Source organism: Myotis brandtii, unplaced genomic scaffold (genome assembly GCF_000412655.1).
Source record: "Myotis brandtii unplaced genomic scaffold, ASM41265v1 scaffold455, whole genome shotgun sequence".
Classification (NCBI taxonomy): Eukaryota; Metazoa; Chordata; class Mammalia; order Chiroptera; family Vespertilionidae; genus Myotis; species Myotis brandtii.
Genome location: NW_005367384.1, coordinates 122,154 through 140,402, shown reverse-complemented (window position 1 = coordinate 140,402; position 18,249 = coordinate 122,154). Strand labels below are relative to the sequence as shown.

At 41.8% G+C, this 18,249-nt stretch overlaps 1 long non-coding RNA gene across 1 annotated transcript in view; it reads left to right on the top strand.

Moving 5' to 3' along the window:
• Positions 1 to 18,249, top strand: part of LOC106727611 — a 74,639-nt gene that overhangs the window by 52,293 nt on the left and 4,097 nt on the right. The gene's annotated exons all lie outside the window — the stretch shown is intronic.

The following is an 18,249-nucleotide window of genomic DNA, read 5'->3' as shown; positions in this document are numbered from 1 at the left end:
AATGAGGCCCAGCTGTGAAGCAATGCAAGCTGCTGTGGGGCCTTGGGCCTTCTCTTGGGAGTTCTGGGTCTGTCTGGCCCAGCTGCAGTTTGTTAGGTAATTTTCAGATTGCAAAGAGCCAGAGCATTCATATGCAAAAGCCTCTGCCGCAGCTTGGGTGGAACAGGGTCTCAGGGAATCAACAGGGCAGAGCAAGCAGCTATGGCTGATCCTCAGCCCTGCCCTAAGGAGTTCCGCGTCTCAGTGTCCTGGTAATCGCTGCAAGCACCTTGGAGAGAAAGCCGCCCTCCGGTTCCAAGTTCTGCCCGCTGCCAGACATTCCAGTTTCTCCCTGCATGAATCTGGGTCCCCAGAGACTCACCCGGAACTGGAGTTCAGAGCAGTCTGGGGCTTGTGACTCCCTCCCGATTCAAAAAGACAGCCGCGTCCTCAGTTGCCAGCCCTTGCCGGGTGTCGCTCTGTACCTCTGCACTTCCGCACCTCCTCTGAGTCTCAGTGTGCTTTTCTCTTTCCTTCTAGTTGTAGAATTTCCACTCAGCCAGCCTTCCTGTGGTTCTGGATGATGTCCATTTTGTCTTTTAGTTGTATTTTTGAATTTGTTGTGAGAGGCAGCAATTTCTGGTGTTTACCTATGCCGCCATCTTGGTTTCTCCCCTGACCACTGCTTTTTCATCCACTCATCTACAGATGAATACTTGGTCTGTTTCCAGATCTTAGCTATTGTAAATTGTGCTGCCATGTACATAGGGGTGCATACATTCTTTCTGATTGGCGTTTTGGGTTTCTTAGAATATATTCCTAGAAGTGGGATGACTGGGTCAAATGGCAGTTCTATATTTAATTTTTTGAGGAAACTTCATACTGTTTTCCATAATGGCTGCACCAGTCTGCATTCCCACTAGCAGTGTACTAGGGTTCCCTTTTCTCCACATCCTCACCAGCACTTCTCATTTGTTGATTTATTGATGGTAGTCATTCTGACAGGTGTGAGGTGATACCTCATTGTCATTTTAATTTACATCTCTCTTGGCCATCTGTATTTCCACTTTGGAGAAATATCTATTTAGGTCTTTTGCCCATTTTTTAATTGGATTGTTTGTTTTCCTTTTGTTAAGTTGTATGAGTTCCTTATATATTTTGGATATTAACCCTTTATAAGGTGTATCATTGCCAAATATGTTCTCCCATACAGTGAGCTCCCTTTTCATTTTGTTTAGTTTATAGTTTCTTTTGCTGTGCAGAAGTTTTTTATTTTGATGTAGTCCCATTTGCTTATTTACTTCTTTGTTTCCTTTGACCTAGGAGATGTATCTGCAAACATATTGCTATGAGAGATGTCTGAAATTTTGCTGCCTATGATTTCTTCTAGGATTTTTGTGGTTTCATGACATATTTAAGTCTTTTATCTATTTCGAGTTTATTCTTGTGTATGGTGTAAGTTGGTAGTCTAGTTTCAATTTTTTGCATGCACCTGGCCAATTTTCCCAACACCATTTATTGAAGAGACTGTCTTGACTCCATTGTATGTTCTTGCCTCCTTTGTCAAATACTAATAGAGCGTAATGGCTTGGGTTGATTTCTGGGGTCTCTGTTCTGTTCCATTGATCTATATGCCTGTTCTTATGCCAGTACCAGCTGATTTGATTACAGTGGCTTTTAGTATAACTTGCTATCTGGAATTGTGATCCCTCCAACTTTGTTCTTCTTTCTCAAGATTGCTGCGGCTATTCAGGGTTATTTTTGGTTCCATATGAATTTTTAGATTATTTGTTCTATATCTATGAAATATGCATTGGTACTTTAATAGGGATTGCATTGAATATGTAGATTGCTTTGGGTAGTTTGGGCATTTTAATGATGTTAATTTTACCAATCCATGAACATGGCATATTCTTGCACTTGTTTATGTCTTCTTCTACTCTTTTGTCAACATCCTGTTGTTTTCCATGTAAAAGCCATTTACCGCCTTGGTTGAAGTTATTCCCAAGTATCCTAATTTTTTTGTTGTTTTAATGGTAAATGGGATTGTTTGTTTAGTTTCTCTTTCTGAGAATTCATTATTGGTGTATAACAATGCCATCTAGTTCTGGGTGTTAATTTTGCATCCTGCTGTATTGCCAAATTCATTGAGTAAATTTAGTAGTTTTTTAGTGGAGTCTTTAGGGTTTTCTATGTACAATAGTATGTCATCTGCGAATAATGACAGTTTTACTTCCTTTCCAATTTGAATGCCTTTTGTTTCTTCTCTTTGTCTGATCTCTGTGGCTAGGACTTCCAGTACTATGTTGAACAAGAGTGGTGAAAGTGGACATCCCTGTTCCTGTTCTTAGGGGAAATGTTTTCATTTTTGCCTATTGAGTATGATATTGGCTGTAGGTTTGTCATATTTGGCCTTTATTATGTTAAGATATGATCCCTCTATGTTGACTTTGCTGAGAATTTTTAATCAAAAATGGGTATTAAATTTTGTCGGATGTTTTTTCTGCATCTATTGATATGATCATGTGATTTTTGTCCTATTTGTTTATTGATTGCAAATATTGTACCAGCCTTGATTCTCTGGAATAAATCCCACTTGGTCAAGGTGTATTATCTTTTTAATATATTGCTGGATCTAACTTGTAATGTTTTCTTGAGGATTTTAGCATCTATGTTCATCAGAGATATTGGCCTGTAATTCCCTATCTTTGTGTCTCACTATCTTTGTAGGGTCTTCCTATGAACGTAGTCAAACTAATTTCTCTCCTTTTAATCGATCTAATGTCAATCTGATTATTAGATATGCCAAAGAACCTAAAAGGGTAGAAAAATTTTTTTCCTTCTCTACATAGGTATAGATCTTTTATGGCTTTTTTGTATGATCAGTCGATGAAAGGTTTGAAAAGAGAAAGGACAACTTACAACCATGGTATTTTTATTTTATTACTAAAAATATACTGTGGTATTTATTAACAATGGAATAAATAAGTACTGTTGTTAATATAGGACCATTTTGATCAGTTTTCTATCCTATAAATCTTTGAAATTATTAATGCTAAATTTTGCTATCTGAATAAATTATGGGAGATTCTTTTTTTTTTTTTCACACTTCCCTATTGGGAAACATGAGACTTGGTCGGAAAGTTTGTAAGGAGGATATTCTAATAAAAGGGAAGTGTGTGGAAGGCTGCCTGCCCTGTTTATCTGAATTCCAACTTAGGGGAGTGTTGAAGGCAGCGCCCCTAATTATTCTTTGACCTTTCCAAACGAGCCTGTGCGTATGCAGACCCCTGGGTGTTTACTGGAATCCTTATGCTTAATTCCTGGATGCCCTTGCCTAGAGGACAATGTAAACTTCCCAAGATTACTCATCCTACTGATTGTATCTGAAGATAAAAATTCCAATAAAGGCCTGACGAGACAGGCAATGGAGGTGGCCTGGCTTCTTCAGCTGGGCAAGCCCCTTAGTCCTCTCCCCCACAGTGAAACTGTGTCTGAGTAATCTGTTCCTCCGTCTTTCAGGGGTTGCTGGTCAGCCCTGGAATTTCCCTACCCTTATCGCTTTACACTTTATTACCCTATTTTTATGATTTTTATACAAGAAGGTTTAAATACAAAACAAAATGCTTGAATTTCGACACAGGGCTCCAAAAAACTACTACCATGGTGTGACAGATATATGAGGAGCTGAGCCAGAATCTGTGTCCAATGGATTTAACTTTCCTATAATTATAAATATTGGCTTTCTTTTTGTGAAATACAAAATGAACTAGATCTCCAAAGAGAACAGAAGCTTTAAACCCTGGTAGACTTTAAAAGTAAGACTTAAAAAAAAAAAAAAAAAAAAGACGGTTTCATCTTCCTGTATGTGTGTTCCAGAAATAGAGTTAATTTCCCAAGGAACACAACAGTTTAGGGTTCACTTCAGCTGCAATTTTGTGGTTCACACAGTTCATGGCAGTCTTTACCACAGAGACTAGGAAAGCCAAATGCTAACTTTCTTAATCTTACTTGTACCCAATTGTGGTTATTGTGACACAGACAGAAGACTGTTGGTAAATAGGGGGAAAGTTTTTTATTTTCTGATGAAAGAGACTGCTATAGATTGAATATTTGTGTCTCATCAAAATTCATACAGTGAAACCTAATCCCCAATGTGATAATATTAGAAGGTGGGGCTTTTTATGAAATGATTAAGTCATGAGGATGGAGCCCTCATGAATGGGATTAGTGCCCTTATAAAAGAGGCCCGAGAGAGCTCCCTTGTCCCTTCAGTCATGTGAGTACATAGTGAGAAGGCAAAAATCTATGAACCAGGAAGTGGTCTCTCGTCAAACATGAAATCTGCCAATACCGTGAACTTCCCAGCCTCCAGAATGGTGAGAAATAAATATTTGTTGTTAAAGCCACTCAATCTATGGTATTTTTGTTATAGCAGCCTGAGCAGACTAAGACAGAGAGATGGATGTGGCTGATACCACCTCTTCTCCCCTTTTCTCTCTTGAAAGCAGAACTTATGTCTAAAGTCCTGGCAACTATTTTTATTTTTAAATTGATTTCAGAAAGGGAGGAAAAGAGAGAGAAACCTCAATGTCAGAGAGAAACAATGATTGTTGCTTCCTATATACACCCTGGCCAGAGATCAAACCTGCAACCTTGGTATGTGCCCTTGTTACAGAAAAACCAGACAAGAACCAAACAGCGCTCTGAGAGTTTGGAGTTACACTTTATTCACCGCGGCAGGCTTAGGGAAATGAATCCAAATTCTAAGCAAAGCTACAAGCAGAAACTTTACAAGCAGAACTTCCCTTTTTATGGAAGAGCCAGTCCTTTGTGCGCTTGCTGGTGGTGGCCTTGAAAACTACACAGTTCTATCCAATTAAAAAATGCACCTGGCATGGCATTGGGTGTATCTAGTCTCTGGCTTACAAGGTAAGACAGCTAAGTTTATCTCCCCTATTATTCAAGCAGGCTAGAAAGCAAAGTTATTTTTTTCAGAATAAGAGGCCATCCAAGGAATAGGAGAGAATTCCAAACAGTAGTTTTACAGAATAGGGGTTTTCCTTCACACCCTGACCGGGAATTGAACCCACAACCTTTTGGTGTATGACAGGATGCTCCAACCAACTGAAGCACTTTGAACTATGCACAAAGATATTTCAGGTCATTGGCCTAGACTTTAATGCCAATACTCCTTCTCTCCAAAAGTTTTGTGTGGAAAAAAATCCTATTTGAGTCATTGTTGGTTAAGTGTTCTATAATGTGCAGCCCAAATAGTAGATAACTACTAGAGGTAGTATAATACTATACAAAGCAATAATTTAAAAATACAAATCATGAATTAAACTGATTTCCTGCCTACATAAATTCAATAGATTTTTTTCAACAGATATTTGCAAGAGTTGATACCCTAAAAGAACAAATATAAATCACCACTAGATTTCACTTGAAGACTTAACTATGAAGACCCTACTTACATGGTATTGGTGATAATAATTTTCATTGAGTTATCTGAGGAAAAATACTAAAAGGATTCACAGAGTTAAAATACAATCTCAAGAAACACTGTATTTTTGCCACTGTTAGATGGAGAATGAAACAAAATTTCTTTGAGTGATTTTTTGAACTGGTTTCAAGTATTAAAAGCTCTTCATTCCAAGATTATACTAAACATTTCCCTGGATTTTTTAAAAAAAATACATTTTTATTGATTTCAAAGAGGAAGGGAAAGGGAAAGAGAAACACCAATGATGAGAGAGAATCATTGATTGGCTGTCTCCTGCACGCCCCCTACTGGGAATTGAGCCTGAAACCTGGGCATGTATCCTTGACCAGAATTGAACCCGGGACCCTTCAGTCCGCAGGCTGAAGCTCTATTTGCTGAGCCAAACCGTCTAGGGCTGAAATTTTTCATTTTTATAGTTTTATTGTGTATTTTTATGTTTACCATTTTAATCTGGCCAGAATTAATTTTTAATTGTAGTGTGATGGTATGGGAGAGAGATCAAACTTTGTCATTCCAACACAGACAGTGCCCCCAACTGTATGTTGGGTTATTTATCCTTTCTTCATTTACTTGAGCTGCCACCCTTCATCACTTCAATGGTCATGTACATGTATACAGGATTGGGCAAAAATAGGTTTATAGTTGTGAGTATGGAAAACACAGTTTATCTTGCATTACTATTTATTAATTGTATTATTTTCCATACAAATAACTGTAACCCTGCTTTTGCCCCACCCTGTATGTTTTTTGCCAAATTTGGAAAGTTTTCAGTCATTATTTCTTTGAATATTTTTTCAGCTCCTCATTCTTTCTCTTCTACTGAGGATACAGTAGTTTTTGTCTCACAAGTCTATGAGGCTCTGTTTTTTCTGTTTTTTTCCTCCCTCAGTCTTTTTTCTCTCTGCTGTTCATATTAAGTAAAATCTATTGGTCAAAATTCAACTTTCTGATTCTATCCTCTGTCATTTCTACTCTGCTATTGAGCCCATCCAGTAAGTTTTTATTTCAGTTATTATATTTTTCAGTTTTGTAGTTTTCATTTTTTTAAAAGAAATTGGTGTCATTTAATGTGTTTTTTAATTGAGGAAGGGAGAAATAGAGAGATAGAAACATCAATGACAAGAGAGAATCATTGATTGGTGGTCTACTGCACAACCCTTACTGGGGATTAAACTTGAAACCCAGGCATGTGCACTGACTGGGAATAGAACCATGATCTTCTGGTTCAGTGGTCGGCAAACTCATTAGTCAACAGAGCCAAATATCAACAGTACAACGATTGAAATTTCTTTTGAGAGCCAAATTTTTAAAACTTAAACTATATAGGTAGGCACATTGTTATTGACTTAATTAGAGTACTCCTAAGCTGGCCTTTGCTAAAAACGTCCTCAATCTGATTGAGGTACGTTCGCTGAGGTCAACCCCTTCCAACTCTCCCATCCACACTCGTCTTGTATTCTTGTTTCGTCTATCTCCTTTCCGAAAATCGACTTCTGCGCATGGGCCACGAAGTTTCAATCGCACTGTACGTGTGCGCCCACACATGGTATTTTGTGGCAGAGCCACACTCAAGGGGCCAAAGAGCCGCATGTGGCTCGTGAGCTGCAGTTTGCTGACCACTGTTCTGGGTCATGGGTCGACGCTCAACCACTGAGCAACACTGGCTGGGCTCTTGACTTATTTTTGTGGGCTGTGGTTCCAATGACAATTTAGTTTTCAGAACTCTTGCAGTGCTATTCTGGTCTCCTTAGTTTACCTGGGGCTGCTGGGACTCCTGCAGTTCTCACTGCTGCCTCCTGCTGGGATCAAATTCCCTTCTCTGGTCCCTGTGTTGCTAGGAGGAGATACCAGCAGGCCCCTAACGGGAGAGCAGTCCCTGGGTTGCCTGATGCTGGTGGGGGTGCTGCTCAATCCCTGCTGCTCCCACGCACAGGTGAAAGGCACTTCTCTGTGCTTACCTTGCTTCTGGCAGAAGGCGATGAATGGCAGGGCCCACTCCCACACTTTGCGCTTCCAGGTGTTGGTGGCGTTCCCACCTGATCTCTATGGTTGCTTTAGGGCAGAGGAGAGCCTACCCAAGTCACCATGAGCCAGGGGTGTAGAAGAGGCAACGCTTTGCTCTATTCATCTTAGGTTTTTACCTGAGACTCTAATAGAAAGCAGAATAACAAGAGAAAAACAGGTTTTTGAACTCATGCAGCCCACATCACACAAGAAACCTCAGCCAAAACTAACTCAAAATGGCAGCTTAGAATTCCAGCTTAGGTAGCATTCGCAACAAAAACAACAAAGTTGTAGAGAAATGACAGAGAGAGTGGAAATCAGTTTCAGGCTTCCAAGGGCCACAGCTGGGAAGATAAATATATGGGAGGGACCTCATGGAGTGAGGTTTGTTGGGGATTCCTCTTGTGCCATCTCCAGGCTGGTAAGAGTCTGTCTTCAGTAACAGGAGAATTTAAATCTTGCCTTCTCGCAGACAAGGGGGAGGTTTTCTGCCTTTGCTGTTTCTTAATTGCCTTCGGCTCAAAATAATTTTTATGTCAATGAGGCATATTTCGGTTTCCTTCAGGAGAAAAGAGGTAGGGAAATGCCAGGCTGAGTTGCCTTCTATTGGAAGAGGAAGAAAGGGAGTTACCAGCCTTGTCCTTCAGTCCCCCCTGACAGCCCTCATGGTGCCAGCTGGATTGGAGTGATGGCTGATCCTCCCTGCTGGGTGTCTGCTGAGCTGCCCATTCCTGGTCCTTGGGCCAGAGAGAGCATGTTTTCTTGGGGCTTCTTTTTGCTCTATGCCTGTTAGTGGTTCGAGGTCACAGACCCTCCAGCACTTAGTGTGAGACATATGGAAGACAAAAAAAGAAAACCCAGGGAACTCAGCGCCTTATCGTTCCTTAGTCCTCAAGTCCCTGGCCAACGTGCCTTCTTTTTCCCATCTTTCAGAGTCCTTTTAGCATTGTCTATTTTTATGGCTTTGTTTAGAGGGGAGGAAGAGGTGCATCTAGGGCATATCTTCTTGAAGTTGCACCTTGTTAGGGTTTGGCTGGTGATGCAGGCTGTGAAAGAATTTACAACTGACAGAAGAGATACAGAGAGAAAGTTTATTTTACTTTTCAAAAGAGGAAAGGGCCAGTGTATTGCTAATCAATACAGGGTAAGAAACAAAAAGAGTAATGGCTGCTACGTGACAAGGAAGGGAGAAGGATTTGGGGCTGAAGTTAGCAGACATCAGGGGGGTTGTCCTGAAAAGTTATAGTTTGTTTGCTTTCCAGGAGACAGTCGGGCAGAGGTCCTAGGGAGGTTTTTTTTAACAGTATTTTTCCCAAGCCTGTAAAACACGCTTCGAGCAAAAATTGTGAAGAATTCAAAAGAGGCTTGCTTGTTTGAAGGGGAGGAGGGAAGAGAACTTTGTACTAACTAGAGACTCCTTGGTGTGAATTATCCCTGAGTTCCGAAAGCAGGGAGGAGGGGGAATGTAGCCTTGAGAGTAGCTTATCTTGTCTTGCAGTTTGAACAGAGGAGCTAACAAGCTTGGGGTTTAATTACCAGGAACTTCTCATAAATTGTGGAAGGCCAGAGTAAAGGAAAAGAAAGGCCTTTTTTTTCTGTCCTTACACTCCTTTTAAAGTAAGCTTTGATTTCTTCCGGCTCCTTCTCACCAATATTATCAACCTGTTGGGTATAAACACTAACCAATGGGAAACAAGGAGAGGGAGGAAGCGAGGCAGATACATCCTCCCTCTATTTACCACTATGGACTACTCTGATGTGCAGTTCCTCCCTGCAAACCTTTTGGTCTTCCATGATCTGTGGACAAGGGCTGCCAAGCAATCTTCTGTCTTTTTGTGGCTTGTTTTGAGGCAATGGGCAGCACTGTGGTACATGGCATTACACTAGTGGCTAGCTTCCTTTCCTTCATCTGGATTTTGCATCTACCAAAATGTTACCAGCCCTCTCATTCTTGCCTTGGATACCGTTTTGTTTGGAGGACTTGTATTTAAGGTGTGACCTGTCTGCATCTCACTTTCAAGCTACGTGGTGGGTATATAGATGTCAACTGAACTCTACTTTCATTCGTGGAAGTTTAACTTTATTTTATATTGTCATGTGTCAAATTCCTGTGAAGAGTCCTAGGAAGATCATATGTTTTTGTAAAAAACACATGTTAAGCAATATGTTAAGTGCACTGTCCCTTTCCATTCCAACTTCTGTTGTGGAATTGGCGCGAAAGAAGGGACAGCCGAACACTGGGAGGTATCAGGAAAGAAAACCTTTATTCAAAGCAGCACTGCTGGCTCAGGGGATTCAAAGATCCAAAGCCTGAAGAACTTATACAATGAGATTTCTCCTTATATATATTCCTGAGTTTCTTTGTTTCCTGACTAGCGGGCTTCTGCGGTGAGCTTTCACAGCCCCCCTGAGTCAGTTAGAATGGGGAATTTAGATTGTATCTAAATGCTTAACCTGGATGGCGCCTGTGACCTCCCTCTAGCTAAGCTGTTACATGCTTGGTTTAAGGCCCTTGTAAATTGGGAGCATTTAGGTAAATAGGTCTTGCAAGACCAGATAATTAAGGGGGGGGCAGTGACTTGATTATAGGCTAACAAGAATGTGCATTAGGATACTGATTAACTAGGTACAGAGTCAGGCTGCTAGCCGCCTACATTCTTTCACACTTCTTTTCACAGTAGTAGCACTGGAGTGGCTGTGGGCATTTTTGGAATCTGGCCAAAAGGAAAATGAGCTGGGACTACATTTATGTTGAGTTTAATGGGATATATTTACGTGTTTTGTAGTCTATCCCATGGTTATTAATCAGTACCCTGATGTAGAAATGAATTTCAGGAATTCTGCCCACTGTGCCACCTCACCTGGTATCCTTTCTTCCACAGGTGCAGGAGCAGAGCTCGTATCCCAATATGAATGTTCACAATGGGGAACGACACCGAAAATACATGGGTAGTTGAGGACAAGAAAGGTTTGAAGTGCATGGAGCCAGAAGCTAATCTCTGGAAATTATTCCAAATATTCAATGTGTAAAATTATAGGTGGATGATTTAATTCTCAATAATACCTAGTTAAAACCATGAATAATTAAATAATTTTGATTAATTATGTTGGAGAAAGGTCAAATTATTTTCCTTTTCTGTTGATAAAAGTTGGATCACAAAGATATTATGGAAAGAAGCAATTGAAGCATATGCAGCCATATATATTAAGGATCTTGTGCCGGCTGGAAAATCTGGAAATAAATAATTTTATTTTTGAATGTAGCAAGTCCTGGATCCTTTTTTCCCCCACCTGGATCCTTTATATTTCTTCTCAGCTTCCTTAAAAACTGAACAGTTCTCTTTTAAGCTGACCTCTTTCTAGCTGTGTCTTATAGGCAGCCAATAGAAGGTAAGTGGCATTTTCAATATTCTGCCTGGACATCGCCTTAGCTAGATCATAAAGTATATTAGATACATTTTCTATTTTCCATATTGTTGCAGGCCAGAGTGTGTTCAATTTTCTGCTCCTCCTCCAGCTTTCAATAGCGTTTCCTCATTTCATGGGTAAGCCCTCACTGACGGCTTCCTGCAGGCTCTTGCATCATTCGCCAACAGTCTCCTCAGGGACCACCCAGCCTCCTCCTGCTGCCCAGTCGTAAAGCCAAATGCCGTGTGTTTTAGGTTTTTATTACGGCTGCCCTTCATGATTGAATAAGAAAAGTCGTTCTGGTGATCCATTGCTGTGTAACAAGTGAGAACTGCAAAAATCAAGGCACAAATAACTCTGTGACCCTCCCACACACTAACTAAGAGACCTGACCCAGCTCTGCAAGGCTTCCAGCAGCCTAAGGCCTCCTCCTGTCCTTGGGATAACCCCTTATTTCAGCCAGGAAAGACTCAAGGCTGCCCAAAGAATTGACTGTTTCTTCCAGCTAAAACCTGATGCTTGGCACCTGTCCTCCCTCTGCTTTGCACATTTGCTTTAGAGAAGTTGCAATTGTAAATCCTTTCTCTGTCCCTTTGAATTGCACTTGTTCCTCTGCAACCCAAGAATGTCTTTCCCAAGGACTTGGGAGACATTCCTTTGAAATGCAATCATCAATAAGGATAGGGCCAGTGAGAAGACAGGAGGGCTCAGCTGGGTGAGTCTGGCTTGGGGTCCCTCATAGGTTGCCCTCAGTCATTGACTGGAGCTGGAACAGCAGGGCCTGGAGCAGGTGGGAGCTAGCCCAGCAAATCTAATTCCTTCTGTCTCAGGGTCTCACTGTGCCATCTCTCTGCATGGACTGGGCTGGTCCTCAATGCATTTGGACTGCTAACAGGGCAGCTGCAGGCTTCAAGGTCAAGTATTCCAATGAGTAGAGCAAAAGCCACAACGTCTTTTCTAATCTAGCCTTGAAAAGTCAGGCTGCATCCCTCCCACTGAATTACAGTGGGGCCTTGACTTACGAGTTTAATTCGTTTTGAGACCGAGCTCGTTAAGGAGCTCGTTAAGGAGCTCATTAACTCAAATTACTCTGTCAACTCAATGCAAAAAATCGGCCTAGAGACAGCTGGTATCTCAAAAAACTCGTTAGTCAGGACACTCGTAAGTCAAGGCCCCACTGTATATGTAGAGTATGACAAATGTTCCAAGTGCAAATCAGCCCAGAGTGAGGGGAAGAAAAAGCAGAAAAGCAAAGGCTAGTTCATGATGGAAAGCGTGTCAGGTCACATTGTAGATGGGCCCAAGGAATGGGAGATAATGTTGTGACCATTTTGGAGAAATACAATTTGCCGCAATTATCTACTCTTAAGCATTCAGATTTAATATGTTATAGTCTTTTATATCCATAAATAGAAATATTTCCTTTTCTCTTTATTTTTCTATTGGAACTTTAGATTATCTCCTTCTTTGTGGGAGCTTACAAAATTGTAGGCATTTGTCCAAGGTCTATAAAGCAGGGAGAAATAGGCCTTACTAGTATAGTCTTTATAAACACTGTTAGAAATCTGTGCTTTTGCAACCTTTCTTACCCAATTTATGCTCTGGGCAACCGTGATTGCCAAAACCACCTTCATTGTTAGTTCTACACTCAAACCCAGGGACTCCAGCCTTCTGAGATTTTATTGTTTTTCACATTTAAAAACTTAAGTAATAAAAATTGGTAGTGGAATATAAAAATTAATAACATTAGCCCTGGCTGGTATGGCTCAGTTGGTTGGGCATCTTCCCATTCTCCAAAAAATTGCCAGTTCAATTTCCCATCAGGACACATAGCTGGTTGCAGGCTCGATCCCCTGTAGGGGGTATTCAGGAGGCAGCTGATGGATGACTCATTCTCACACTGATATTTCTCTCTCTCTTTCTATAAAAATCAATAAAAAATATATTTAGCCCAGCCAGTGTTGCTCAGTGGTTGAGCATTGACCTATGAACCAGGAGGTCACGGTTTGATTCCTGGTCAGGGCATGTGCTGGGGTTGTGGGCTCAATCCCCAGTTCCTAGTTAGGGCACATGCCCAGATTTCATGTTCGATCCCTAGTGGGGGGCATACAGGAGGCAGCCAAAGGATGATTCTCTCTGGTCATTGATGTCTCTATCTTTCTTTCCCTCTCCCTTCCTCTCTGAAATCAATAAAAAATATATTTTAAAAAGAAAACAAGGTATTTTTACAAAATTAATAATATTAATTTTTCTGTACTTGAAAGTAATTACTAAAATATGCTCACTGGAAAAGCTCAGTAAAAAAGAGAAAAATAAAATCAGCTGTGTTGTGTTTGAACTTCAGAAAACTAATTAAGATTCTTAATAATTGACCCTGGACGGGTAGCTCATTTGGTAGACCAACATCTCAATATGCCAAAGTTGCAGGTTTGATTCCGGATCAGGGCACATACAATGACTGAATAAATAAGTGGGACAACAAATTGATCTCTCTCTCTCTCTCTCAAATCAATTTTAAAAACCATTTATAAGATTCACAATAATTTCTTGATAACAGACAGTATTCCCCCCACCCCTTACAGGCTATTTAGGAAAATCCAATAATATGAAAAGATGAGAATATAGGTCTCCGAGCAAGATGGCGGCATAGGTAAACACCGGAGACTGCTGCCGCAAACAACCACTTCAAAAATACAACTAAAAGACGGAACGGACATCACCCAGAACCACAGGAAGGCTGGCTGAGGAGAGACTCTTCAACTAGAAGGAAAAATAACAGCACACCGAGGCTCAGAGGAGGCGCAGTGTGGAAAATACTCAGGTGCGGAGGTGCGCGCGCAAAGCGGGCTGGTGGCTGAGAGCGCGGTTGTCGTTTTCGGTCAGGGGGGAGTCTCAGACTCTGAGCTCCAGATACGGGCGAATCGCTGGGGACTCGGACCCAAACGGGAGAAGCGGGAGTGTCTGGCATCAGTTGGAAGGCAGCTTTCCCTCCGAGGTTTGCAGCGGTTCCTGGGGTTCTGAGAAGCAGAGCCTCTGGGAACGGGACTGAGGGCAGCCATAACCGCTCCCTCCGCCCGCCCTGTTGAGCCCGCCCCGCCCAAGCCCTGCGCAGAGCCATTTGCCAGATCGCCTCAGGCAAAGGCTAGATTAGCACCTCCCCAGAGGACAGAAGTTTTCCGCGGCAGACACAGCTGATTCACACAGCCAGTCGGCCTGGTGGTCAAATCCCTCTAGTATTAACTACAACAATCAAGGCTCAACTAGAACAAGACTGCGCACAAAGACCACTAGGGGGTGCACCAAGAAAGCATAAAAAATGCGGAGACAAAAAAACATGACAGAAATGGAGGATATAGAGCTAAAAATCGCAATTTTGAGGGCTTGCAAAAATGTGCTAGAAGCTGTCAATAAACTTGAGGAGAGAGTCACGAAAACTAATGAGACCCTCGATGCTATGATAAAGAACCAACTAGAAATTAAGCATACACGGACTGAAATAAAGAATATTATACAGACACCCAATAGCAGACCAGAGGAGCGCAAGAATCAAGTCAAAGATTTGAAATGCGAAGAAGCAAAAAACACCCAACCGGAAAAGCAAAATGAAAAAAGAATCCGAAAATATGAAGATAGTGTAAGGAGCCTCTGGGACAGCTTCAAGCGTACAAACATCAGAATAATTGGGGTGCCAGAAGATGAGAGACAGCAAGATATTGAAAACCTATTTGAAGAAATAATGGCAGAAAACTTCCCCCACCTGGTGAAAGAAATGGACTTACAGGTCCAAGAAGCGCAGAGAACCCCAAACAAAAGGAATCCAAAGAGGACCACACCAAGACATATCATAATTAAAATGCCAAGAGCAAAAGACAAAGAGAGAATCTTAAAAGCAGCAAGAGAAAGAGACTCAATTACCTACAAGGGAATACCCATACGACTGTCAGCTGATTTCTCAACAGAAACTTTGCAGGCCAGAAGGGAGTGGCAAGAAATATTCAAAGTGATGAATAGCAAGAACCTACAACCAAGATTACTTTATCCAGCAAAGCTATCATTCAGAATTGAAGGTCAGATAAAGAGCTTCACAGATAAGGAAAAGCTAAAGGAGTTCATCACCACTAAACCAGTATTATATGAAATGCTGAAAGGTATCCTTTAAGAGGAGGAAGAAGAAAAAGGTAAAGATACAAATTGTGAACAACAAACATGCATCTATCAACAAGTGAATCTAAGAATCAAGTGAATAAATAATCTGATGTACAGAATGAACTGGTGATTATAATGAATCAGGGACATAGAAAGGGAATGGACTGACTATTCTTGGGGGGGAAAGGGGAATGGGAGATGCGGGAAGAGACTGGACAAAAATCGTGCACCTATGGATGAGGACAGTGGGTGGGGAGTGAGGGCGGAGGGTAAGGCGGGAAATGGGAGGAGGGGAGTTATGGGGGGGGAAAAAAAAGAGGAACAAATGTAATCTGAACAATAAAGATTTAATAAAAAAAAAATGAGGTGATACCCTTCCCCCCACCCCCCACCCCACGCAGAGATTTAAAAAATCCACACCCTCTTCCACCTTTAATTATCTAGAAAAGCCCAGCTGGCATAGCTCAGTGGTTGAGTGTCTACCTATGAACCAGGAGGTCACAGTTTGATTCATGGTCAGGGCATATGCTGGGGTTGTGGGCTCAATCCCCAGTGTGGAGCGTGCAGGAGGCAGCTAATCAATGATTCTCTCATCATTGATGATTCTATCTCTCTCTCCCTCTCCCTACTTCTCCGAAATCAATATATGTATGAAAAAATTATCTAGAAAATATCCATAAAAGATTAAGGTTAAGATATTTGCAAGTCTACGTCTGAGTAGCTACTAGGGACTCCTAAGCAGATGAATGTGCCTGGGAGGGTTTTCTCATAGAATCCTAAGAAAATGTAATATGTGAAGCAGCTCCGCTTTATAGGGACCAGAATGCTGAGATGCTTGTGCTTTTTAAAATCTCCTTAATTGGATTTAATTTATGTATGATGTGATGGACAGAAGCCTAGAGTATCAGGTGCAGCTGTAGGATCCTCATATAGCAGTGGTTCTCAACCTTCCTAATGCCGCGACCCTTTACTACAGTTCCTCATGTTGTGGCGACCCCCAACCATAAAATTATTTTCGTTGCTACTTCATAACTGTAATTTTGCTACTGTTATGAATCGTAATGTAAATATCTGATATGCAGGATGTATTTTCATTGTTACAAATTGAACATAATTAAAGCATAGTGATTATCACCAAAACAATATGTAGTTATATATGTGTTTCCCGATGGTCTTAGGCGACCCCTGTGAAAAGGTCATTCGACCCCCAAAGGGGTCTTGACCCACAGGTTGAGAACAGCTGTCATATAGGATGGAGGTCCTATCTTTCCCCATCTCCATCTGTCTGTGCCATACCCTAAACTCCCAGTATCTGACTTTTCTTTTTTTCCGGCCCGGGGGGAGGGGCCCTGGGAAGTTGGCAGGCTGGCCCCGCCCCCTGGTCAAACTCTGGGTCGAGGGGACAATTTGCATATTACCCTTTTATTATATAGGATTATTTTTTATCTTTATTATTGAAAGTATTACTTGTCCCCCTTTTTCCCCCATTGAGCTCTTCTAGCCTGCCCCACCCTAGGCCTTCACCACCCTATTGTCTGTGTCCATGGATTATGCATATATGCATACAAGTTCTTTGGTTGATCTGTTCCCACACACCCTCCCACACCTTCCTTCTAGGGTTCAAAAGTCTGTTCCATGCTTATATATCTCTATATATATATATATACACACACACACACACACACATATATGTGAATATATATATGAATGAGGCCCAGTGCACGAAATTTGTGCATGGGGGGGCAGGGTGGGTCCCTCAGCCTGGCCTGTGTCCTCTCACAATCCGGGACCCCTCAGGGGATGTTGGGCTTACACCGGCAGTTGGACATACCTCTCATAATCTGGGACGCTGCATGCACCAGTATCATACTTCTCATACAGGTGAAAGGCATCTTGCTGTTGTATGGGCAGCTACATTTTTTTGCCCTGATTACAAAAACTAGTACATAATGTGATCCTTCTGAGGCAGTAGTACCATTTTCCCCATCTTATGGGTGGAAAAACTGAAGCAGAGAGAAGTTAAGTAATTGGCTTTGTCACACAGTTATAAGTGTCAGAATCAGGGCTGACCACAAAATGTGCCAGCCAGAGTCCATGCATGTCATCGCTGCGTCATCCTGTTTTTTCAGTGTTAGAGTAGCCTTGCCAGGTTTTAATTTTTAAATCTAAGAGACTGTTCCCAATATATAGGGTAGGGTCCCTAGGCCTGGCCAGCAATCAGGGCCATCTGTGAGGCGATGGGCGGGTGGGGCGATTGGGAGGGGGCCCCCACTGGCACCGTGTTTGCTGGCATCCTGGTGCCACCCGCTGGCCAGCCCCACCCCCCAATTGCTGCTGCTGGTTACCCCTCTCTGGGGGCAGACGCTCAAAACAGGAGCTGCCCCCAACCTGTGTTGAGCGTCTGTCCCCCGGTGGTCAGTGTGCATCATAGTGACCGGTCATTCCACCAGTTTAGTATCTGACAGTTTTAACTTGGCACTACAGTGAGTTTTCTCTTTCCTCACTTTCTAGACTCAGGCTTAAATTCTTTTGGCAAGCACATTTTTATCTAATCATTTTAGTGTAGTGAAGAGCTAAATTTCCACTGTCTGTAATCTCTATGTTTTGACTGACACAGTTTTCTACTCTGATTTTTACACACAACAGACCTAATTTATAGTTTCTGTGCAATATTTCTGACCAAGAGAGGCAGTCACTATGGAATATTGAGGGCAAGAAATTTGAAGTCTTTTTCTTCAAATAATTTTCTACTATAATAATTCTTTACTCCATCTACAAATATGAACAGTGACATTTGGCTCTAAATTTTTTTCAGTCATTTATTTCTCTGAAATTTTCTGTTTACATAATTGGGTTTATATTGCATGTACTATTTTTGTAACCTGTCCCTTTCCATGTTTATATATATACTAGAGGCCCAATGCACAAAAATCCATGCAAGAGTAGGCCTTCCTTCCCCGGGCTGCTGGCACTGGCTTCCCTCCAGCACCAGGGACCCGGGCTTCCCTCCTCCAGCCACCTGCAGGCACCTGGGACCCAGGATGGCTTTCCTCAGGCCTCCCACAGACACCTGGGACCCAGGCTGGCTTCCCTCTGGCCCCAGCTTTATCAGGAAGGACGTTCAGAATGATGTCCGGAAGATGTCCAGTCTAATTAGCATGTTACCCTTTTATTATTATAGATGTGTGTGTGTGTGTGTGTGTGTA